Here is a 26,050-nt window from a genome sequence, read left to right as displayed (position 1 = left end):
AAGGGTTGGTGCAAGAACACACCCCTGACGGACACCTCGGGTTACTGGAAAGTGCAATTTAATTATTAGGACAAGTAACTCCTCGGGCATTCCCAAGCTCCTCAAAACTCCCCACAGCTTGTCCCTCGGGACTAGATCGAACGCGGACTTCAGATCAATGAACGCTGCGTAGATGGTGCCACCGCCAAGCTGAACCACCTTCCAGTAGATCAGACAAAATCTGAACACCTGGTCGATGGTGCTCGTTCCTGATCTGAAGCCCGCCTGCATTGGAGATAGTATGTCCTCTAGTTCGATCCATCCTTGGACCCTACCCAGAATCATACGTGCAATGAGTTTTTGTGTTGTATCAATGAGGCTAATCGGGCGATAGTAACCAGGAATGGACCTGCTGCCCTTTTTGTAGATAGGTAATATCTCAGCCCCCTTCCAGGATTTGGGTATGCTTGCACCAGCAGCTATGGAATTGGCCACCTTAGTGAGGTAGGGCGTCCACAAGGCGGGGTTGGTTTTGAACAGGTCGGCTGGTATAAGATCCATGCCCGGTGCTTTCCCTCGCATGGTAAGGCTTATTGCCATCTCGACCTCTTTTTCCGAGAAAGTAATGATCTCGGTTTGCATGGTCGGCTGTGGTACCAACGCCAGGAAGCTGGGGGGGTCGGAATTCTCGGCGCAGAACTGGGTCGAATAAAATGTTACCCATTCCGCGGGGGACACATGGTTTACAGGGATGCGTGCATCCGGGTCCTTCCCCCACTTAACTATTTCCCAGAACTTGATGGGGTTATTTGATGTGGAAGCCTCCAATAAATCCGACCAATGCTTGTCCTCCCACTCCCGTTTAGCTTCCCACTGTGCTTTCCTATAGCTTGCTCTAGCCTCCTTCACTGAACCCATAATCCGAGACTTGACTGCTCTAATGAGTTGGGTATGGGCTTCTCTACATTTGTTGTTATACCATTTCTTGGGACAGATCGGTATTTTACAATTTGCCTGAGACCGTGGTTGAGAGAGCAGGGATTTGAGGTCGGCAAAGCAACGGTCATGGAGATTTATAATGTTGTTGGCCGTTTCAGAATTGTCCCCCAACTGATCATATGCCAACATCTCACTATATGTGTTGCGAACCTTTGCGTTAACCTTATTCCTTAATGTGACATCCTCCACAATTTTGGACCATTTTAGTCTCTTCCTATCATTGGTTAGGAAGGCATCCCCAGTCTGTGAGGTGCCGGGGTTCTCGAATCTCACTAAACCTGGTATCTTTAATTTTAAGGACAGGGGGTTGTGGTCACTTTCTGGGCGGGGAAGTACTGCCATGGCCACCAGCAGGGGCCAGTCTCCTAGTTTTAACAGGATATAATCGATACGGCTTTTTCTAAACCCGTTATCAAATGTAAAATTCGCTTCCTGGTCTGATTTTGCACGGCCATTAACAGCCCGAAGACCCCTATTGAGACAAAGAGCCGTCCAATTCACCGCTGCCTCCGTTGTTATTACTGGTTTGATGGGCAACAGATCAGGAATACCCCATACTGCATCTTCCGCGGAGCCCCAACTGTCCCCTGAGTCAGGTAATGGCTCGAAGGTACAGTTTAGGTCTCCAGCTAGGAGGGTGGCATGATCACTATCTAGGTCAGCTAGAATGGTATCCAATGTTTCCATCAGGGGAGGGGGGCGGCCTCCTGGCAATCCTCGGGCGTATATATTAATCAGGATCAGATCCCGACAACCAGTCTTACTCAGCTTAATGATGAGGAGGTCAGGGTCTTGTATTGTGATTTCCGTGGAATAGAATCCCAGGGATTGTTTTACCCAAATCAGTAAGCCCCCTGAGGCTCTCCCTTTGGCACCTCTAATTGCAGGTTTAAAGAAATTTATGTATCCCTGCCTAAATGTTGGTTCGGTTGCCCAGGTTTCCTGGAGTAGGATAATATCATATTTATCCATGAACTCCAGCCAGTCGTCAGAGTGGATACGACTTTTAACCCCGCAACATTCCAGGACACAAGGGTAAGTAATTCTGGGGCGTGGACCACAGAGGGTACCACCGAGTCCAGAACTACTAGAGTGCCCTGACTGATCTCAGCGTCCCACCCATTCTTGGTGCACCCATTGGTGCTCTGATTTTCCCCTATCTTCAAGGAGACTTCCACTTCCCTTAAGGGTGATATGGGGATTCCTACTATTATTGAGGCCCCCATTCGCTCTTCCTCTATAATTCCAAGCTGCCGGGGCTTATCACTCGGCCTAACTGCCAGAGACCCAGGATTTACTATGGGTTCGGTTATGCAAGACCGAGATTGGAGTCAATCGTTGGCCTCAAGATCGGATAATGGGCCAAATTGATTGAAAAGAGATGGGAAGTGCGAAGGTTGGGGAGTCCTCGTCGAGGGGTAGCTCCTGATGGTAGGTTGGCCGTGTCTAGATCCCGTTGAGATACTACTCTGCCTATATGGATAAAAGTATGATAGGCCTAGTGTCTGAACATCCCCCTGTCTGGCAAACCTAGCTTTCCTGCTGATCATTTCCACTACCCAGGGGTCCTTAAACGAGACTAAGATGCAGTCACCCTCCAGATCTTTTGTGCCATGGCCCACCCAGTCAACCCTTCTTACAAACAGGATATCAGTTGACAAAGAGGGGGGTAGGGGTCGGTTTTTGTTTAACCAATAGGTCACCTTATTACGCAGGTCACCGAAAGTCTCCCTCTTGCCAGATGGAAGGGGGGCTACACCGGTCAAAACTATTGTATATAGTGCAGCCTCAATAGGGAGGTCGGCCCGCGGGTTGGTATGCCTGCGTTGTTTTTCTACCAGAGGTTTTATGGGTTTACGGTGATGACTAGCTAAAGGTCCTTGGGGGGATGCCGGGGAGTATTCGAACTAGGTTGAGCCAGGGAGGGTGGTTTAGTTAAGCGGGGTCTAGCAGGGTTTAGGCTATCCGATTTGTCCGTATGCTTCGTCTTTTGCATAAGTTGAGATGAGACCTCAGATGCGTTGTTTAATGTGATCTTAGGATCTCCACCCCTCGTTGGTCTGTTGGTTGCTGCCCGGGAAGTTTATTATTAAAAGAGGAAGAAGTATTTGTTGGCTTAGGGGCTGGGTGTATTGGTTTAGTCCCCCCATGGCTCGGGCCGGTTAAAGAAAGTAGTAAGGCTGAGTTCGTATTTACTACTGCCTCCAAGGTGTCTATTTTTAAAGTCATTAACCTGGTCCGCTCTAGAACAGGTAATAAAAGATTTTTCATCAGGGCCTCAATTTTAACCAACAGTGATTCATCACTGTTTTGACAGGTAGGACATGGGTCAGAAGATCCTAAAGAGGTAAGGGAGGGGCATAGGACATTGGGAAATGTACTGGGGCGTTGTTTATCGCTAAGATTACCCATAGCTGGTGATGTGGAATTGGCGAAGGGATTACCGGTGGTGTCTTTTATTTTTAGTTTAGGCATTTTGCGTTCTCTCCCCCCCATATGGCTCGTGTCGTGCTTTCTCTTCCTTATTACCATATCAGTGCCTACCGAATCCATGTGGGTCGGTCTGGTGGGAACAGTCTTTGGAGAGTCGGGGGGTGAGTGAGGGGTTACCGAGGTGTAATCTGACTCAAAGCTAACCTGGGATGTGGTTTCTCTACTTGCCTCTAGGTCATCCAGATGGTGTTCAGCATGGACTGGTGTATGTACGGGAGAGTCAACCCCCTCACTATCCATATGGACTAAGGCCTCGGTGGTAACTGAGTGGATACAGTTAAAGGCTGCATGAGTTTGTGCCACAGGGCTAGGGATCGTGGCCAGCCTACCCAATGAGGAGCGCTTTCCACTGAGTAAGTCAAGTGAGAGACGTTTTTCTACCATAGCAATTTCTTTTTCAAGTATCCCTGTGGCACGAGTGATAAAAGCATCCAATGGCCCCGAAACCACACCTTTGGGAGTTTGGACTTGGACTATGCGTGTTTTGCCTGAACGTAATGACATATTTGCTAAGTGGCACCAGTATGGGAAATGGCAACTAGACACGCTATTTACTCAAGATGATTAAATTAACATTAACAGTGCTCGCAGACAATAAAAATGTTTCTTGGGTCCAAACGCTTGGAGTGTTAAAATGGGTGAATAGTGGTTAACTGTTCCGCCTACCTTGGGTGTATCACAAAACCAATATAGGGGTTGTGGGCCAGGGCCGTCCTCTGCCGTCCTCGAACGGCCTCAAACGGCCCGCTCTTAGCCCGGTCTTTGCCCGGTCTTTGCCCCGGGCTGCATCCCGCGCTGCGGGAGGAGTGACCCCAGATAAAGCAGTGTCTGAGAGCAGTGGGCGGGCCGGCAGGGAGAGCGGACCGGAAGTTGTCACCGGTCTATCAGGGACTCCTGGGATTTGGAGTCCCTGGACGCTCGCAGCCCTGCAGCCCTCCGCCAAAGTTTGTGCCTGGTCCCTGAGGGGTCTCTCGATCAGCTCCTCCTCTCTGTGGGCCGCGAAGCGGCACCCGGGAAGCGGGTGCGGCGAGGTTGTTCAGCGGTCAAGCGGTCCACAGGGTGTCCAGCCAAAGGTAAGCGCGACCCAGCAATGCGCTTCTGTAGATAAAAGTTGCTCTCCCAAGGAACGCTGTGCTGCAATGGGTTTAAGAAGCCGGGCGGTGGGCGGGCCGGCAGGGAGAGCGGACCGGAAGTTGTCACCGGTCTATCAGGGACTCCTGGGATTTGGAGTCCCTGGACGCTCGCAGCCCTGCAGCCCTCCGCCAAAGTTTGTGCCTGGTCCCTGAGGGGTCTCTCGATCAGCTCCTCCTCTCTGTGGGCCGCGAAGCGGCACCCGCGAAGCGGGTGCGGCGAGGTTGTTCAGCGGTCAAGCGGTCCACAGGGTGTCCAGCCAAAGGTAAGCGCGACCCAGCAATGCGCTTCTGTAGATAAAAGTTGCTCTCCCAAGGAACGCTGTGCTGCAATGGGTTTAAGAAGCCGGGCGGTGGGCGGGCCGGCAGGGAGAGCGGACCGGAAGTTGTCACCGGTCTATCAGGGACTCCTGGGATTTGGAGTCCCTGGACGCTCGCAGCCCTGCAGCCCTCCGCCAAAGTTTGTGCCTGGTCCCTGAGGGGGTCTCTCGATCAGCTCCTCCTCTCTGTGGGCCGCGAAGCGGCACCCGCGAAGCGGGTGCGGCGAGGTTGTTCAGCGGTCAAGCGGTCCACAGGGTGTCCAGCCAAAGGTAAGCGCGACCCAGCAATGCGCTTCTGTAGATAAAAGTTGCTCTCCCTTGTTCATTCACCCAGGCACTATCTGTTCACTACCCAATCAACCAGGCACATTGCATGTGCTCATCCATTCATTCAGGCACTACCCATGCTCTCATCCAAAGACCCAGGCATCATTGTTACACACATCCATCTACTCATGCACTAACCATGTACTCATTCATTCACTCAAGCATCACCCATGCACTCATCCAATTACACAGGCACTAACATTGCACTCATCCATTTACTCAGGCACTACTTAAGCACTTATCCATTCACCCTGATCTACCCATGCACTCCTTCATTCACCCAGGCACTATCCATTCACTCCACAATCACCCAAGCACTATGCTTGCACTCATCTGATTATCCAGACACTACCTTACACACATGCAATCACCCAGGCACTGCCCTTGCACTCATCTATTCACTCAAGCACAATGCATATTCTCATCCATTCACTCAGACACTAACCATGCGCTCATCAAATGACCCAGGTACAACTGTTGCACTCATCCTATCACCCAGACACTAAACTTGCACTTATCCATGTAATGAGGCAGTACCCATGCACTCATCCAATCACCCAGGTGCTACTCTTGCATTCGTTCAGCTACACGGGCAGTACACATGCACTCATCCAATCACCCAGGTACTATGAAAGCACTCATCTTATTACCCAGGAAGCTTTCCATGCACTCACCCAATCACCCAGACACTATCCATGCACTCATACAATCACCCAAGCACTATACCTGCACTCATCCATTCACTGAGGCACAACCCATGCACTAATCCAATCACCCAGGCATTAACCATGCACTCATCCTCTCACCCAGGCGCCACCTATGCACTCATTCTTCCACCCAGCCATTATCCATGCAGTCATCCAGTGACCCAGACACTAGAATTACACTCATCCATTTACTCAGGCATGACCCATGCACTCATCAAATTAACCAGGCACTATCCATGCATTTACACAATCACCCAGGCACCATCCTTGCACTCGTCCATTCATTCACACACTACACATGCATGCATCCATTAAGCCTGGCACAACCCATGCACTCATCCAATCACCCAGGCAATAACATTGCACTCATCCATTTACTCAGGCACTACTTAAGCACTCAACCATTCACCCTGGCTCTACCCATACACTCGTTCATTCACCCAGGCACTATCATTTCACTCCCCAATCACCCAGGCACTATGCTTTTACTCATCTGATTATCCAGGCACTACCTTGCACACATGCAATCACCCAGGCACTGCCCTTGTACTCATCCATTCACCCAGACACAATGCATGTGCTCAGCCATTCATTTAGGCACTACTCATGCGCTCATTCAAGGACCCAGGCACCATTGTTTTACATATCCATCTACTCACGTACTAACCATGTACTCATCCATTCAATCGGCACTACTCATGCACTCATCCGTTCACACAGGCACTACCCTTGCACTCATCCATTCACTCAAGCACAATACATGTTCTCATCCATTCACTCAGGCACTAACCATGCACTTATCCAATGACCCAGGTAAAACTGTTGCACTCATCCATCCACTTATGCAGTACCCATGTACTCATCCGTTCACTCAGGCACTACACATACTCTCATCCATTCAGCCAGGCACTACTCATGAACATATCCAATCACCCAGGCACTGCCCTTGCACTCATCCATTCACTCAAGCACAATGCATGTTCTCATCTATTCACTCAGGCACTAACCATGCACTTATCCAATGACCCAGGTAAAACTGTTGCACTCATCCATCCACTTATGCAGTACCCATGTACTCATCCATTCACTCAGGCGCTACACATACTCTCATCCATTCAGCCAGGCACTACTCATGCATATATCCAATCATCCAGGCACTGCCCTTGCACTCATCCATTCACTTACGCACAACGCATGTGCTCATCCATTTACTCAGGCACTATCCCTGCATACTTCCAATCACCCAGGCACTGCCCTTGTACTCATCCATTCACCCAGGCACAATGCATGTGCTCATCCATTTATTCAGGCACTACCCATGCACTCATCCAAAGACCCAGGCACCATTGTTACACCTATCCATCTACTCAACAACTAACCAGGGACTCATCCATTCTCTCAGGCACTACTCATGCACTCATCCGTTCACACAGGCACTGCCCTTGCACTCATCCATTCACTCAAGCACAATGCATGTTCTCTTCCATTCACTCAGGCACTAACCATGCACTTATCAATGACCCAGGTACTACTGTTGCACTCATCCATCTACTTACGCAGTACCCATGTACTCATCCATTCATTCAGGCACTACACATACTCTCATCCATACAGCCAGGCATTACTCATGCACATATCCAATCACCCAGGCACTGCCCTTGCACTCATCCATTCACTCAAGCACAATGCATGTGCTCATCCATTCATTCAGGCACTACCTATGTGCTCATCTAAAGACCCAGGCACCATTGTTACACACATCCATCTACTCATGCACTAACTATGTACTCATTCATTCACTCAAGCACAACCCATGCACTCATCCAATTACACAGGCACTACCATTGCACTCATCCATTTACTCAGGCACTACTTAAGCACTTATCCATTCACCCTGGCTCTACCCATGCACTCGTTTATTCGCCCAGGCACTATCCATTCACTCCCCAATCACCCAGGCACTATGCTTGCACTCATCTGATTATCCAGACACTACCTTGCACACATCCAAACACCCAGGCACTTCCATTGTACTCATCCATTCATTCAGGCACAATGCATATGCTCATCCATTCATTCAGGCAGTACCCATGCGCTCATCCAAAGACCCAGGCATCATTGTTACACACATCCATCTACTCATGCACTAACCATGCACTCATCCATTCACTCAGGCACAACCAAGCACTCATCCAATCACAAAGGCACTAACATTGCACTCATCCATTTACTCAGGCACCGCTTAATCACTCATCCATTCACCCTGGCTCTAACCATACACTTGTTCATTCATCCAGGCACTATCCATTCACTCCCCAATCACCCAGGCACTATGTTTTTACTCATCTGATTATCCAGGCGCTACCTTACACACATGCAATAACCCAGGCACTGCCTTTGCACTCATCCATTCACTCAAGCACAATGCATATTCTCATCCATTCACTCAGACACTAACCATGCGCTCATCCAATGGCACAGGTACTACTGTTGCATTTGTTCAGCTACATGGGCAGTACACATGCACTCATCCAAATACCCAGGTACTATGAAAGCACTCATCCAATTACCCAGGAAGCTTTCCATGCACTCACCCAATCACCCAGACACTATCTATGCACTCATACAATCACCCAAGCACTATACCTGCACTCATCCATTCACTGAGGCACAACCCATGCACTAATCCAATCACCCAGGCATTAACCATGCACTCATCCTCTTACCCAGGCACCACCTATGCACTCATTCTTCCACCCAGCCATTATCCATGCAGTCATCCAGTGACAAAGGCACTAGAAGTACACTCATCGATTTACTCAGGCATGACCCATGCACTCATCAAATTAACCAGGCACTATCCATGCATTTACACAATCACCCAGGCATCATCCTTGCACTCGTCCATTCATTCACACACTACACATGCATGCATCCATTCAGCCTGGCACTGTCCATGCACACATCCAATCACCCAAGCACTGCCCTTGTACTCATCCATTCACTCAGGCAGAATGCATGTGCAAATCCATTAATTCAGGCACCACCCATGCGCTCATGCAAAGACCCAGGCACCATTGTTATAGTCATCTATCTACTCACGCACTAATCATGCACTCATCCATTCGCTCAGGCACTATCCATGCACTCATCCATTCACCTAGGCACTGCTCATCCACACTTCCAATTACCCAAGCACTGCCCATGTACTCATCCATTCACTCAGGCACAACCCACGTACTCATCCAATTACACAGGCACTAACATTGCACTCATCCATATGCTAAGGTACTACTTAACACACATCCGTTCAACCTGGCTCTACCCATACACTCGTTCATTTACCCAGGCACTATCCATTCAGTTCTCAATCACCCAGGTACTATGCTTGCACACATCTAAATACCCAGGCACTTCCATTGTACTCATCCATTCATTCAGGCACAATGCATGTGCTCATCCATTCATTCGGGCACTACCCATGCACTCATCCAGAGACCCAGGCACCATTGTTACACACATCCATCTACTCATGCATTAACCATGTACTTATCCATTCTCTCAGGCACAACCCATGCACTCATCCAATCACCCAGGCACTAACATTGCACTCATCCATTTACTCAGGCACTACTTAATCACTCATCCATTCACCCTGGCTCTACCCATACACTCGTTCATTCACCCAGGCACTATCCATTCACTTCCCAATCACCCAGGGACTATGCTTTTACTCATCTGATTATCCAGGCACTACCTTGCACACATGCAATCACTCAGGCACTGCCCTTGTACTCATCCATTCACCCAGGCACAATGCATGTGCTCAGCCATTCATTTATGCTCTACCCATGCGCTCATTCAAGGACCCAGGCACCATTGTTACACATATCCATCTACTTACGTACTAACCATGTAATCATCCATTCAATCGACAGTACTCATGCACTCATCCGTTCACACAGGCACTACCCATACACACTTCCATTCACCCAGGCACTGCCCTTGTACTTATCCATTCACTGAAGCACAATGCATGTTCTCATCCATTCACTCAGGCACTAACCATGCACTTATCCAATGACCTAGATACTACTGTTGCACTCATCCATCCACTTATGCAGTACCCATGAACTCATCCATTCACTCAGGCACTACACATACTCTCATCCATTCAGCCAGGCACTGCCCTTGCACTCATCCATTCACTCAAGCACAATGCATGTTCTCATCCATTCACTCAGGCACTAACCATGCACTTATCCAATGACCTAGGTACTACTGTTGCACTCATCCATCCACTTACGCAGTACCCATGTACTCATCCATTCACTCAGGCACTACACATACTCTCATCCATTCAGCCAGGCACTGCCCTTGCACTCATCCATCCACTTATGCAGTACCCATGAACTCATCCATTCACTCAGGCACTACACATACTCTCATCCATTCAGCCAGGCACTGCCCTTGCACTCATCCATTCACTCAAGCACAATGCATGTTCTCATCCATTCACTCAGGCACTACACATACTCTCATCCATTCAGCCAGGCACTACTCATGAACATATCCAATCACCCAGGCACTGCCTTGCACTCATCCATTCACTCAAGCACAATGCATGTTCTCATCTATTCACTCAGGCACTAACCATGCACTTATCCAATGACCCAGGTACTACTGTTGCACTCATCCATCCACTTACGCAGTACCCATGTACTCATTCATTCACTCAGGCGCTACACATACTCTCATCCATTCAGACAGGCACTACTCATGCATATATCCAATCATCCAGGCACTGCCCTTTACACTCATCCATTCACTTACGCACAACGCATGTGCTCATCCACTTACTCAGGCACTACCCTTTCACTCATCTATTCACCCAGGCACTACCCCTGCATACTTCCAATCACCCAGGCACTGCCCTTGTACTCATCCATTCACCCAGGCACAATGCATGTGCTCATCCATTCATTCAGGCACTACCCATGCACTCATCCAAAGACCCAGGCACCATTGTTACACTCATCCATCTACTCACGAACTAACCAGGTACTCATCCATTCTCTCAGGCACTACTCATGCACTCATCCATTCAGCCAGGCACTACCCATGCACACTTCCAATCATCCAGGCACTGCCCTTGCACTCATCCATTCACCCAAGCACAATGTATGTTCTCATCCATTCACTCAGGCACTAACCATGCTCTTATCCAATGACCCAGGTACTACTGTTGGACGCATCCATCCACTTACGCAGTACCCATGTACTCATCCATTCATTCAGGCACTACACATACTCTCATCCATACAGCCAGGCCTTACTCATGCACATATCCAATCACCCAGGCACTTCCCTTGCACTCATCCAATCACTTACGCACCACGCATGTGCACATACATTTACTCAGGCACTACACATGCACTCATCCATTCACCGAGGCACTACTTATGCACACTTCCAATTATCCAAGCACTGCCTTGCACTCATCCATTCACTCAAGCACAATGCATGTGCTCATTCATTCATTCAGGCAGTACCCATGGGCTCATCCAAAGACCCAGGCATCATTGTTACACACATCCATCTACTCATGTACTAACCATGTACTCATCCATTCATTCAGGCACAAGCCAATTACGCAGCCACTAACATTTCACACATCCCTTCACTCAGGCACTACTTAAGCACTCATCCATTCACCCTGGCTCTATCCATTCACTCCCCAATCACCCAGGCACTATGCTTGCACGCATCTGTTTATCCAGACACTACCTTGCTCACATCTAATAACCCAGGCACTTCCCTTATACTCATCCATTCACTCAGGCCCAATGCATGTGCTCATCCATTCATTCAGGCACTACCCATGCACTCATCCAAAGACCAAGGCACCATTGTTATACACATCCATCTACTCATGCATTAACCATGTACTCATCCATTCACTCAGGCACAACCCATGCACTCATCCAATCCCCCAGGCATTAACATTGCGCTCATCCATTTACTCAGGCACCATTGAAGCACTCATCCATTCACCCTGGCTCTACTCATACACTTGTTCATTCACCCAGGCACTATCCATTCACTCCCCAATCACCCAGGCACCATGATTGTACTCATCTGATTATCCGGGCACTACCTTGCACACATGCAATCACCCAGGCACTGCCCTTGTACTTATCCATTCACCCAGGCACATTGCATGTGCTCATCCATTCATTCAGGCACTAACCATGCGCTCATCCAATGACCCAGGTACAACTGTTGCACTCGTCCTATCACCCAGACACTAACCTTGCACTTATCCATGTAATGAGGCAGTACACATGCACTCACCCAATCACCCCGGTACTATGAAAGCACTCATCTAATTACCCAGGAAGCTTTCCATGCACTCACCCAATCACCCCGACACTATCCATGCACTCATATAACCACCCAGGCACTATACTTGCACTCATCCATTCACTGAGGCACAACCCATGCACTAATGCAATCACCCAGGCATTACCCATGCACTCATCCTCTCACCCATTCTTCCACCCAGCCATTATCTATGCAGTCATCTAGTGACCCAGGCACTAGAATTACACTCATCCATTTACTCGGGCATGACCCATGCACTCATCAAATTAACCAGGCACTATCCATGCATTTACACAATCACCCAGGCACCATCCTTGCACTCGTCCAATCATTTACACACTACACATGCATGCATCCATTCAGCCTGGCACTATCCATGCACACATCCAATCACCCAGGCACTGCTCTTTTTTTCATCCATCCACTCAGGCACAATGCATGTGCAAATTCATTAATTCAGGCACCACCCATGCGCTCATGCAAAGACCCAGGCACCATTGTTATAGACATCGATCTACTCACACACTAATCATGTACTCATCCATTCACTCAGGCACTACCCATGCACTCATCCATTCACCTAGGCACTACTCATGCACACTTCCAAAGTCAAAGTCAAACAAGCTTTATTCGACGATTGTCATAAAAGCATAGCAGTTAAAAAGTTCTTTAATTAAAATAGAAATAAAATTACACAAGAACATAAAAAGGGATAAAATTCATCACAATAACAAAGATTTCTCCATATTTAAATACAACAAGTAATCACAAAATTAATCATTCATTGACTCATCCCTTTACACTTTTGTTCCTGATGACCCACGACCATTCTAAGAATTTAGCCACAGCTATATATACTAATGGGCTTGGGCTTGTACAAATGATTCTAACGGCCACTATTCCACTCCTTGTGCCCAGCAGTTTAGCCATAGGTCACAACCAGACTCTGCGCGGGGAAGAGTATGCAGGGCACCCAAAGAGTAGATGACTGATAGTTTCTTTGGGGTATGGGCAACATGGGCATGAGGCGTTTCCACCACTAGACCACCTGGATGTAAATGCTCTGACAGGAATACTGCTGATTCTCAATTGAAAATAAAGCTTTCTATCCAGTGGCTTTATTATGTTGTCCCAGAATGGCTCAAATAGAGTCTCATCGTTGAACTCCATGAAAACCCCAGTTAGTGAGAGTGGGGGAGTGGTCCTGAACAATCTGGAGGATATCAATCCCCAGTACAGACCCTTTATTACCTTTTTTAAGGAAATATAGCATTAGTTGGGTCCTCCCATTCCTCCACCAGACCCAACTCTCTAAGAATCACTCCAATTCCAGAGAGCCATTTTACCTGATGGAAGACATCACTTTTGATTATGTCCATGAGTCCCATAGCGTATATTTTTAGTTCCGGCGTTACCCATAAGCGCCTCCAGTATAATACTGGACGGAAGTTTGCAATGATCTCGATTGGTCTCATACCCAAGTCCTGAAAAACGGGGCCCATGGGGGTACTCTGTGGTAGATTAATAAGATTTCGTAGGAACCTATTTTCAGAACCTGTAAGCTTGCTTAGGTTCCCATGCCCCCATATTTCTACACCGTAAAGTGCTGCACTCACAGCCTTCACGTTGTACACGGTAATTGCCGGGCCCATCGGTTTTGTCAAGGACTTGGCATGTTCTCTATTCAGTGCCCCTGTAAGTTGCCGATGTTTTAGCGTTGCTAGGTCTGTCTGTTCGTTCCATCGCAGATCGTGCTGGATGGTTACACCCAGGTATGAAAATGATTTGACTTGTTCCAGGGGTAAGTCATTCATGAGTATTTTCCCTCTGTATGACTTGTGTTGATTAAAAGACATACATTTTGATTTTAAAACGTTTATTTCCAGCCCATAATTAATACAAAAGGCTTCAAAGATCCCAAGTGCTTTTTGCAAGCCACTTGGGGTCTTGGAGATAATAAGACAGTCATCGGCAAACATTAAAATTGGTACCTTAGCGCCTGATAAAATTGGGGCATCGACGTTTCCCTCAATCAAGACTTTTGCCACATTGTTAATATAGAGAGAGAAAAGGGTCGGGGCTAACACGCAACCTTGGCGCACCCCCCTCTCTACTGGGAACTGGTTTGTGACACTTCCAGGAGGACCCCATCTTATCTGGGCATAGTTGTGCTCGTGTAATTTGACAATCAGAGAAAGAAGGGCAGGAGGCATGCCCATGTCATTCAATACAAGCCACAGGTTTGAGCGCGGGACAAGATCAAAGGCTGCCCTCAAATCAATGAAGGCAGCATATAAGCTAACCACCCCCAGTTGAACAGTCTTCCAATAAAGCATGGCAAAGTGTAATACTTGGTCGACTGTGCTTATGCAGGCTCTAAATCCTGCTTGAAGGTGGGACAGGATATTCATCTCGCGCTCCCACTCCTGAACTTTGTTTAATACCAGTCTGCCATAGATCTTCTGAACGGTGTCAATCAGACTGATGGGGCGATAATTACCTGGGAGTGACTTGTCGCCCTTTTTAAAAACAGGAATTATTTCCGCCCCATTCCAGGATTCAGGTATGGGTGATCCTTTGGCTATCATGTTTTCCAGTAATAATATATACTTTACCCAGAGTTCTCTATCGTGTAGGAAAATATCTGCTGGGACACCATCTATTCCTGGTGCTCTACCAGGCTTAATAGAATCCAAAGCATGTTGAATGTCCCTAGTAGTAAACACATCTTCCACCCAAGGGGTGTATGTAACCCCGTCTCTTTGTTCTGAGGGCAGTTCCAGGCCTTTAGCGTATTGGGGCCTAAAGTAGGCCACCCACTCGTCTTGGGCTACCCAATTTTGAGGCTTTTCAGCAAATTCCAGAATTGCTTGGAATTCTTGGTTGAGCTAGCCTCCTTAAGCTCCCCCCACTTTTTTTCGTCCCAAGCACGTTTGAATTTTTGAATGGTGGTTTTGTACACGCTCCTGGCAAGACGAACACTGGCACTAGATCCAGTTTTGATAGTCTGCCCTAGATCCAGTCGTGCTTTTCTGCATTCCTTAGTATACCAACTGGGAGAGTTATTAGTTAGGGCTTTATTTGGGTTGTTTGCTTTAACAAATAAGCCTTTTAATTGAAGAAACAGGGTTTCGTGTACCTTGATGGCACTATCTCTATCTAGTGCTGAGGCTTCGGCATTTGCGCAGGCACTCAACTCCCTAATACACGTCCAGAGCTACGAAAGGCGCACACGCCTAAAGACTGCATTTACCATGATGCTCGAGGGTTGCACCCGCTGGTGAGGTCAGAAGTGTGCGACCCATAGACTTTTCAACTCCCTAATAGCTTGTTCTAATTATTTAAAATAAAGTCAATATTTGACTGATTTTGGGCAACTGTGGCCCACTTCAGGTGGCGCATGTCGTTTGTGAGGAGGAAAATTTTGGGGCATTCATCACTCAGACCCTCGGTTGCCACGGGCACTTCCCAATAAGAAAGAATCATGCATACGGGTTGTGATCACTCTCAAGGCGGTCAACAACCATCATGTCCTCTAGGTGGTTCCACAGCTCGAGATGGACTAATATGTAGTCAATTCTACTTTCTCTCTGACCGCTCTTGAAGGTGATAGCACCCGCCCTATCCTTTGGGGTTCTACCGTTGGCTGCCCTTAGTCCTTTATTTAGGCAGATAGAGTTGATCTGGATCACCAGATAAGTCCACCTCTTCACTGGGTCCAGTTCGAGTTTGGGGACCCCCCACAGACTGTCCTGTTCCTCTGTAAAATAAGACTCACCACTTGACAAAGGTTCGAAAGTTACATTAAAATCTCCTGCGACAATCACGCGTGAATGGGCGGAGTATTTGTCAATAAGATAATCGAGAGCAGCAAAAGTGCCAGATTTCTTCCCCCTTGTACTCCTAGCATACACATTATAAATGTCTAGGGATTTAGCCTGGTTAAATGTAAGAGATACAATCTGAATGTCCTTGTGATGCGTCGGGAGCTCTTTTACAATAATTCCAGAGTCCTGTTTGACCCAGATTGTTAGACCGCCCAAGGGTCGCCCTCTATCACTTTTTTCGGCAGGGACACTATAGTTTAAGAACCCTGGGAAGTGTTGGGGGTCAAGTAGCCACGTTTCTTGAAATATGCATATAGTGAACTGGTTGACAAACAGAGACCACTCCGGGCTTTGAATCTTGGCACTCAGCCTCGCAATGTTCCAAGACATAATGGAACCGAATGTATCAAGACCCTTTACAAAACTTGCATCAAGGCTCTGATCTAGAGGGCTATCACCCCCGATATCCACCCCAAAGTCTACTATTGTACAAGGGGTTCCTGGAGGAATGCCTTGTGTCGTAGTTGGAATGTCTGGTACTATGTCACAAAGGAGATTGAGATTAGTACCATCTGGCAACAGTCAATCATTAGAGTCCAGACACGACCCACCGACACCTGTACCCAATGATTGAGTTCCCCTATGATTTACCCACTGCTGAGGAAGTGAGGATCTCATTTGAATAAGGGAATGATCAGGGGAGCAGGATCTGAACTCCAATAGTATCAAGTTTTGTGCCAGGTTTTCGTGTTTGAAAGTAAGTTCAATACAGTCAGTTCTGCTTCCTGGGTACGAGAGCCTTGTGGCCCTAGAGATATCTTCCCTTATCACGGATCGGCATCCTCTAGTGTGCCTGATCCAATGAATAGCTTTGTTTGTCAGGGAATCTTTAGTTTCTATATCCATCCCTAAGCTCAACTTTGGGACATTCACCTCATAAACTTTTGATAAATCAGGAGGGATAAGTCGGGGTAGAGAGGGGCCTATGCCTATCAATTTGCTAGAAGGGGGCATTAGAATATTGGGGCTGCTAGCAGAACTAGCATTAGACTTTGAGTTCCCACCGTTTTGAGCTGATTCAGAAGACTTGAGTTTGGGGATTTTCACAGGCAAGGATTTCAGTGACCCCACCCTGTCTCCAACAGCTTTACTGTGAGGCGTGTCCGCCTTCCTCAGCATACTGCCCCTAGATTGTTGTGACACAGAATGCTGAACTATTGACCTTTGCTTGTCCACGGGTGCAATGCACTGCTGTTTTTTATCCAGTCTACAATTGGAGCATGTGCTTGGATTAGATATTACCTTGTGCACTTCAGATGTTAAAATATCAACCTTATCTTGCATACAATAAATAAGATTACATAAACGGTTCACAATGCTGCATAATGTAGTAATATCATCCCCAGCACCAAAGATGGGTATATGCGAGATTGTCTCCAACCCCTGCGTTCCCTCCCGGGGCCCTTGCGAAGTATCAGGTGTACTTAACTGGATTAGAGGATCCCCGTTCTCCTTATTTGTACAATCAATGTCAGTGAGAGCAGAGAACCTATTTGAACAATAAACAATTGGATCAAGCGGGGTAGGGGGAATTGTTTCTATCTCTACGTCTACATTCGCTTTGTTAGCATTATCAACTACCCCAATGTCAACATGACCTTCATCGCAATTACGAGAGTTTTGTTATTTCTTCATAAACATCCCAGGGACGACAGTTGGACCCCGTTTGCCGCACCTCTGCGATGAATCAGTAGCAGCTTCCCCTTTACTCTCGACCAGTCTGCGTTCTATGGGGGGCTTAGATGTGAGTATAAGTCTTCTATCAAATCGTCAATACGGGTCATTACACAGTTCTCCCCTGCGTGTTTGGCTGCTTTGTTAACCTTCTTAGACTTTCTACTTTTCACTCGCGTACTTGGTCCATCAGCCACACCCTCCATACTTTTCCTCTTCCCCATTGTGCTAGTTCAAAGGACACAGTACCTTGATATATGGTAAGAAGATATAAATGGCGTGGCCCAGGCCGGCCGCCTTCAGCCCCGGACGGCCACAGACGGTCCCGCCCTTGTCCCGGGCTTCTCCCAGCGCTGCCCGCGTGCGTCCTGCGTGGCGGGAGGCGTTCCTCCGCCTTAAAGTGCCTCCGGGCGCGTCGCTGGCGTCACGTGTGCTGCGCCGGACCCCCTAGGGCAGCTGGGAGTCAAAGTTTGCTGCTGCACCGGGTCCGGCGTGTAGGGGGCTACCACCGTTGTCCTCACGGTTTTGGTTGGGGCACACTTCCAATTACCCAAGCACTGCCCTTGCACTCACCCATTCACTAAAGCACAATGCATGTGTTCATACGTTCATTCGGGCACTACCCATGCGCTCATCTAAAGACCCAGGCAACCCACACACATCCATCTACTCATGCACTAACCATGTACTCATCCATTCACTCAGGGACAACCCATGCACTCCTCCAATTACACAGGCACTAACATTGATCTCATCCATTTACTTAGGCACTACTTAAACACTCATCCATTCACCCTGGCTCTACCCATACACTGATTCATTCATCCAGGCACTATCCATTCACTCCCCAATAACCCAGGCACTATGCTTGCACTCATCTGATTATCCAGATACTACCTTGCACACATCCAATCACCCAGGCACTTCCATTGTACTCATCCATTCATTCAGGCACAATGCATGTGCTCATCCATTCATTCAGGCACTACCCATGCACTCATCCAAACACCCAGGCACCATTGTTACACACATCCATCTACTCATGCATTAACCATGTACTCATCCATTCAGTCAGGCACAACCCATGCACTCATCCAATCACCCAGGCACTAACATTGCACTCATCCATTTACTCAGGCACTACTTAAGCACTCATACATTCACCCTGGTTCTACCATACACTCATTCATTCACCCAGGCACTATCCATTCACTTCCCAATCACCCAGGCAATATACTTGTACTCATCTGAATATCCAGGCATTACCTTGCACACATGCAATCACCCAGGCACTTCCCTTGTACTCATCCATTCACCCAGGCACAATTCATGTGCTCAGCCATTCATTCAGGCACTACCCAAGCACTCATCCAATGACCCAGGCACCATTGTTACACATATCTATCTACTCACGTTCTAACCATGTACTTATCCATTCAATCAGGCACTACTCATGCACGCATCAATTCACCTAGGCACTACCCATGCACACTTCCAATCACCCAGGCACTGCCCTTGCACTCATGCATTCACTCAAACAGAATGCATGTTCTCATCCATTCACTCAGGCACTAACCATGCACTTATCCAATGACCCAGTGTTGGACTTGGCCCTTTTCCCCCCAAATTTCGCTTTACGCCCCCCCCCTAATTTAGGATGTCTCCCCCATGGTAAATAAAATTGTATAGGCCATGTGTGGTATTAGATGCCCTGCATAATGTGACAATGAAATGCAATGGTGTGCAGTTATTAACCACCCATTATAGAAATGTACCCTGATGGAATGCTGTATTCAAAATGGATGCCATGGCTGTACGTTGTGCCACCTGACTGCAGTAGGTTAGCGGTCTAGATGTTAGGTACCCAGCCATCCCTGCATTTAGAGGGAAAGCCTGGCACCCAGGGTGCTCTACTCCTCCCCCTGAGCCAGTTAGAACTAGTTCGCCTGAGAATTCTAGAGGCTTCCAGCCTTTCTGGTATAGGTAGAGCAGTAGAGTTGTCATGTCCTGAGACAGAGCAGGGACATGAATGTGAGGGGACCTGCTGCCAGGGGATACCGCCACTTGGGCCTGTGTGTTGGACCCTGCACCCATCCGTCACCCCTCTACTGTCCCCAGGGCTAGTGGAAGCCCCCCTGCTGGAGTTCAGGCTGCTGTGTAGGAGGAGGGCCACACTGCAGTAGAGGATGGTGTCAGCCTATCGCCCTGTTTTGATGAGTTCCCACTAACTGCTGACCTGGCCCAGTAGTGCCTGCTGCTCTGTCCCCTGGCCCCTGGGGAAGTAAGGAGGGCCAGCTTCGGTCCCTGAGGCCACTGGGACCTGGCGCCACGCACGCGCTGCGCCTAAAAGTGCCTGGAAAGGAAGGAGCACCTTGGACTGGACTCCCCAGGAGGTGAGATGCGTTACCCTGGGGCCCCTGGGGCTTGCTGCTGGGGCCGTCCGCCCCCTCCTTGCGCTGTGTGCCTGGAAGCGATGTGCCTAGAAGAAGCGCTGTGTGCCTGGAAGTGCTTTCCAGCCTAGAACTGTGCCCTTGAAAGCGCTGGCCTGCAGGAGACTGCCTCGTGTTCCCAAAGCGCCGTGACCAAGACTGCCCTGCTGTGAGTGTTTTAAGCGCTGTATTGCCCTGGGAACTGCTGCTGGCCCAAGCGCTGTGAGCGCTGCTGTGTACTCTAAGCGCTAGAACCCTAAAGCGCTGTGCCGTGAAGACGCTGTTGCCCTGCGAAGCGCTGCACTGCTGGAAGTGTTACAGCCTGACCTGCTGGTTCCTAAGTGCTGTATTAGGAGGACTGTGCCCCCAAGCGCTGTGCGGCAGAAGCACTGCTTGGCCTGAAGGAACTGTTTTATTGGGAAGAACTGTCCTATGCCAGGACTGCTGTCTCTTACAGCGCTGCATCTACAAAGCTCTGTTTAGCCCCCTGCAGTGGCCGGTGTCCTTGATACTGTTTTCTTTTGGTGCTAAAGTTAACCCCTGGCTAGGGGAGTGTTCTTTGCAGGTTGTCCTTGAGCAGGAAACGTGGTTGATGCTGACCAGGTGCATAGGAAAGTTTGTCTCTGGTGCACGGACCTAGGAAATGTTACAGTCACTGAGTCTACTGCGTACCTGTGTAGTTTATGCCTCTTACATTTCTAGGCCTATGGTGTACTTACCTGCATGAGGTTAAGCCCCAGGTGTTTAGGCCATGTTTATACGCACAGTGTTACTGGCCTAATGAGTTCATGCATGATGTGCCTTCCTGCCTAATGTTTTATTTCATGCTGACATACCCAAAGCCTGATGCCTAGTGTTTCTTCCCCTCACAGTGATATTGCTGATGTTCTATGCCATTTTGATGTGCAGCGTTCCCGGCCTCATGATTTAGGTCTATGGCATATCTCTGCCTAATGTTATTGCTGTACGCTTAAAGTTCTTTTCGCAGGGGGTGCTGATGTTATGCCTAATGTTTTCCCTGCCAAAGGTATGTGCCCCATGGTAGATGTGATTATGCCTGCCTAGGCCCGATACTAAAGTTGCATGCCTATGCCAGATGTTAATGATAGGTGTCGCATGTTTCTTTTCACAGGAGACGCGGATGCAGGCCCTGTTGTGTGTTTCTGCCTAATGTTTTATTTCACGCTTACAGCCTACTGCTAAGGTGATGCCAAGGATTAGTGCCTGAGTTGGCCCTGCAATACTGACCTGGTGTTTCATGCATTTGATAACGTTCTTTTTATTTCAGCTGGACACTAATGGATTTACTTACCTTTTCTTGCTTTGCCCATTTCCCCTGTAAATAATCCCCCTGGTATCCATTGCCCTGGCGCCAGTTGGCGCCCCACTGCGCAATACTGTTTTTGACTTTTGCAGGTTGGAGACCATACATGAGTTATTCTTTTACTTCCAACCCCGTGTCGTGTCTCTTTTGTAGTGTGCCTGGTGTGTCGTCTGTGGGTACTCCGTGGATGCTTCACACATATCCTCAGGAGTTTGGCCTGCCCGCTCTACTCTATGCTACCCCCTGTAGAATTGGCAACCCCATTTCTAACACCCAGGTACTACTGTTGCACTCATCCATCCACTTATGCAGTACCCACGTATTCATCCATTCACTCAGGCACTACACATACTCTCATCCATTCAGCCAGGCACTACATATGCACATATCCAATCACCCCGGCATTGCCCTTGCACTCATCCATTCACTAACGCACCCAGCATGTGCTCATCCATTTACTCAGGCACTACACATGCACTCATCCATTCACCTAGGCACTACTCATGCACACTTCCAATTACCCAACCACTGCCTTGCACTCATCCATTCACTCAAGCACAATGCATGTGCTCATCCATTCATTCAGGCACTACCTATGTGCTCATCTAAAGACCCAGGCACCATTGTTACACACATCCATCTACTCATGCACTAACTATGTACTCATCCATTCACTCAGGCACAACCCATACACTCATCCAATTACGCAGGCACTTACATTGCACACATACATTTACTCAGGCACTACTTAAGCACTCATCCGTTCACCCTGGCTCTACCCATACACTCGTTCAGTCACCCAGGCACTATCCATTCACTCCCCAGTCACCCAGGAACTATGCTTGCACTCATCTGATTATCCAGACACTACCTTGAACACATACAATCACCCAGGCACTTCCCTTATACTCATCCATTCACTCAGGCACAATGCATGTGCTAATCCATTCATTCAGGCACTACCTATGCGCTCATCCAAAGACCCAGGCACCATTGTTACACATCCATATATTAACCATGCTCTCATCCAATCACCCAGGCCTTAACATTGCACTCATCCATTTACTCAGGCACTATTTAAGCGCTCATCCATTCACCCTGGCTCTACCCATACACTCATTCATTCACCAGGCAATATCCATTCACTCCCTAATCAACCAGGCACTATGCTTGTACTCATCTAATTATCCAGGCACTTCCTTCCACACATGCAATCACCCAGGCACTGCCCTTGTAATTATCCATTCACCCAGGCACATTGCATGTGCTCATCCATTCATTCAGGCACTACCCATGCGCTTATCCAAGGACCCAGGCACCATTGTTACACATATCCATCTACTCATGCACAAACCATGTACTCATCCATCCTCTCAGGCACTACTCATGCACTCATCCATTCACCCAGGCACTAATCCAGCGCACTTCCAATCACCCAGGCACTGCCCTTGCACTCATCCATTCACTCAAGCACAATGCATGTTCTCATCCATTCACTCAGACACTAACCATGCACTCATCCATTCACTCAAGCACAATGCATGTTCTCATCCATTCACTCAGACACTAACCATGCACTCATCCATTCACCGAGGCACTACTCATCCACACTTCCAATTACCGAAGCACTGCCCTTGCACTCATCCATTCACTCAAGCACATTGCATGTGCTCATCCATTCATTCAGGCACTACCCATGTGCTCATCCAAAGACCCAGGCATCATTGTTACACACATCCATCTACTCATGCACTAACCATGTACTCATCCATTCTCTCAGGCACAACCCATGCACTCATCCAATTACACAGGCACTACCATTGCACTCATCCATTCACCTAGGCACTACTCATGCACACTTCCAATTACCCAACCACTGCCTTGCACTCATCCATTCACTCAAGCACAATGCATGTGCTCATCCATTCATTCAGGCACTACCTATGTGCTCATCTAAAGACCCAGGCACCATTGTTACACACATCCATCTACTCATGCACTAACTATGTACTCATCCATTCACTCAGGCACAACCCATACACTCATCCAATTACGCAGGCACTTACATTGCACACATACATTTACTCAGGCACTACTTAAGCACTCATCCATTCACCCTGGCTCTACCCATACACTCGTTCATTCACCCAGGCACTATCCATTCACTCCCCAATCACCAAGGCACTATGCTTGCACTCATCTGATTATCCAGGCACTACCTTGCACACATCCAAACACCCAGGCACTTCCATTGTACTCATCCATTCATTCAGGCACAATGCATATGCTCATCCATTCATTCAGGCAGTACCCATGCGCTCATCCAAAGACCCAGGCATCATTGTTACACACATCCATCTACTCATGCACTAACCATGTACTCATCCATTCACTCAGGCACAACCAAGCACTCATCCAATCACGCTTGTGCTACTTGCTTTTGTCAGCTACAAGGGCAGTACACATGCACTCATTCAATCACCCAGGTACTATGAAAGCACTCATCCAATTATCCAGGAAGCTTTCCATGCACTCACCCAATCACCCAGACACTATCCATGCACTCATACAATCACCCAGGCACTATACTTGAACTCATCCATTCACTGAGGCACAACCCATGCACTAATCCAATCACCCAGGCATTACCCATGCACTCATCCTCTCACCCAACACCACCTACGCACTCATTCATCCACCCAGCCATTATCCATGCAGTCATCCAATGACCCAGGGACTAGAATTACACTCATCCATTTATTCAGGCATGACCCATGCACTCATCAAATTACCCAGGCACTATTCATGCATTTACACAGTCACCCAGCCACCATCCTTGCACTCGTCCATTCATTCACACACTACACATGCATGTTCCATTCAGCCTGGCACTATCCATGCACACATCCAATCACCCAGGCACTGCCCTTGTACTCATCCATTCACTCTGGCACAATGCATGTGCAAATCCATTAAGTCAGGCACCACCCATGCGCTCATGCAAAAACCCAGGCACCATTGTTATAGACATCTATCTACTCACGCACTAATTATGTACGCATCAATTCACTCAGGCACTATCCATGCACTCATCCATTCACCTAGGCACTGCTCATCCACACTTCCAATTACCCAAGCACTGCCCATGTACCCATCCATTCACTCAGGCACAACCCATGCACTCATCCAATTAGACAGGCACTAACATTGCACTCATCCATATGCTCAGGTACTACTTAAGCACTCATCCGTTCACCCTGGCCCGACCCTTACACTCGTTCATTCACCAAGGCACTATCCATTCACTCCCCAATCACCCAGGCACTATGCTTGCACTCATCTGAATATCCATACACTACCTTGCACATATCCAAACACCCAGGCACTTCCACTGTACTCATCCATTCATTCAGGCACAATGCATGTGCTCATCCATTCATTCAGGCACTATCCATGCACTCATCCAAAGACCCAGGCACCATTGTTACAAACATCAATCTACTCATGCATTAACCTTGTACTCATCCATTCACTCAGGCACAACCCATGCACTCATCCAATCACCCAGTCACTAACATTGCACTCATCCATTTACTCAGGCACTACTTAAGCACTCATCTATTCACCCTGGCCCGACCCTTACACTCGTTCATTCACCAAGGCACTATCCATTCACTCCCCAATCACCCAGGCACTATGCTTGTACTCATCTGATTATCCAGGCACTACCTTGCACACATGCAATCACCCAGGCACTGCCCTTGTACTCATCCATTCACCCAGGCACAATGCAAGTGCTCAGCCATTCATTTGGCCACTACCCATGCGCTCATCCAAAGAACCAGGCACCATTGTTACACATATCCATCTACTTACGTACTAACCATGTACTCATCCATTCAATCAGGCACTACTCATGCACTCATCCATTCACCCAGGCACTACCCATGCACACTTCCAATCACCCAGGCACTGCCCTTGCACTCATCCATTCACTCAAGCACAATGCATGTTCTCATCCATTCATTCAGGCACTAAACATGCACTTATCCAATGACCCAGGTACTACTGTTGCACTCATTCATCCACTTACGCAGTACCCACGTACTCATCCATCACTCAGGCACTACACATACTCCCATCCATTCAGCCAGGCACTACTCATGCACATATCCAATCACCCAGGCACTGCCCTTGCACTAATCCATTCACTTACGCACAACGCATGTGCTCATCCATTTACTCAGACACTACCCTTTCACTCATCTATTCACCCAGGCACTACTCATGCACACTTCCAATTACTGTAGCACTGCCTTGCACTCATCCATTCACCCAGTCACAATGCATGTGCTCATCCATTCATTCAGGCACTACCCATGTGCTCATCCAAAGAC

This window comes from Lissotriton helveticus, chromosome 8 (assembly GCF_964261635.1).
Source record: "Lissotriton helveticus chromosome 8, aLisHel1.1, whole genome shotgun sequence".
NCBI lineage: Eukaryota > Metazoa > Chordata > Amphibia > Caudata > Salamandridae > Lissotriton > Lissotriton helveticus.
Note: the sequence above shows the minus strand (reverse complement) of the source record.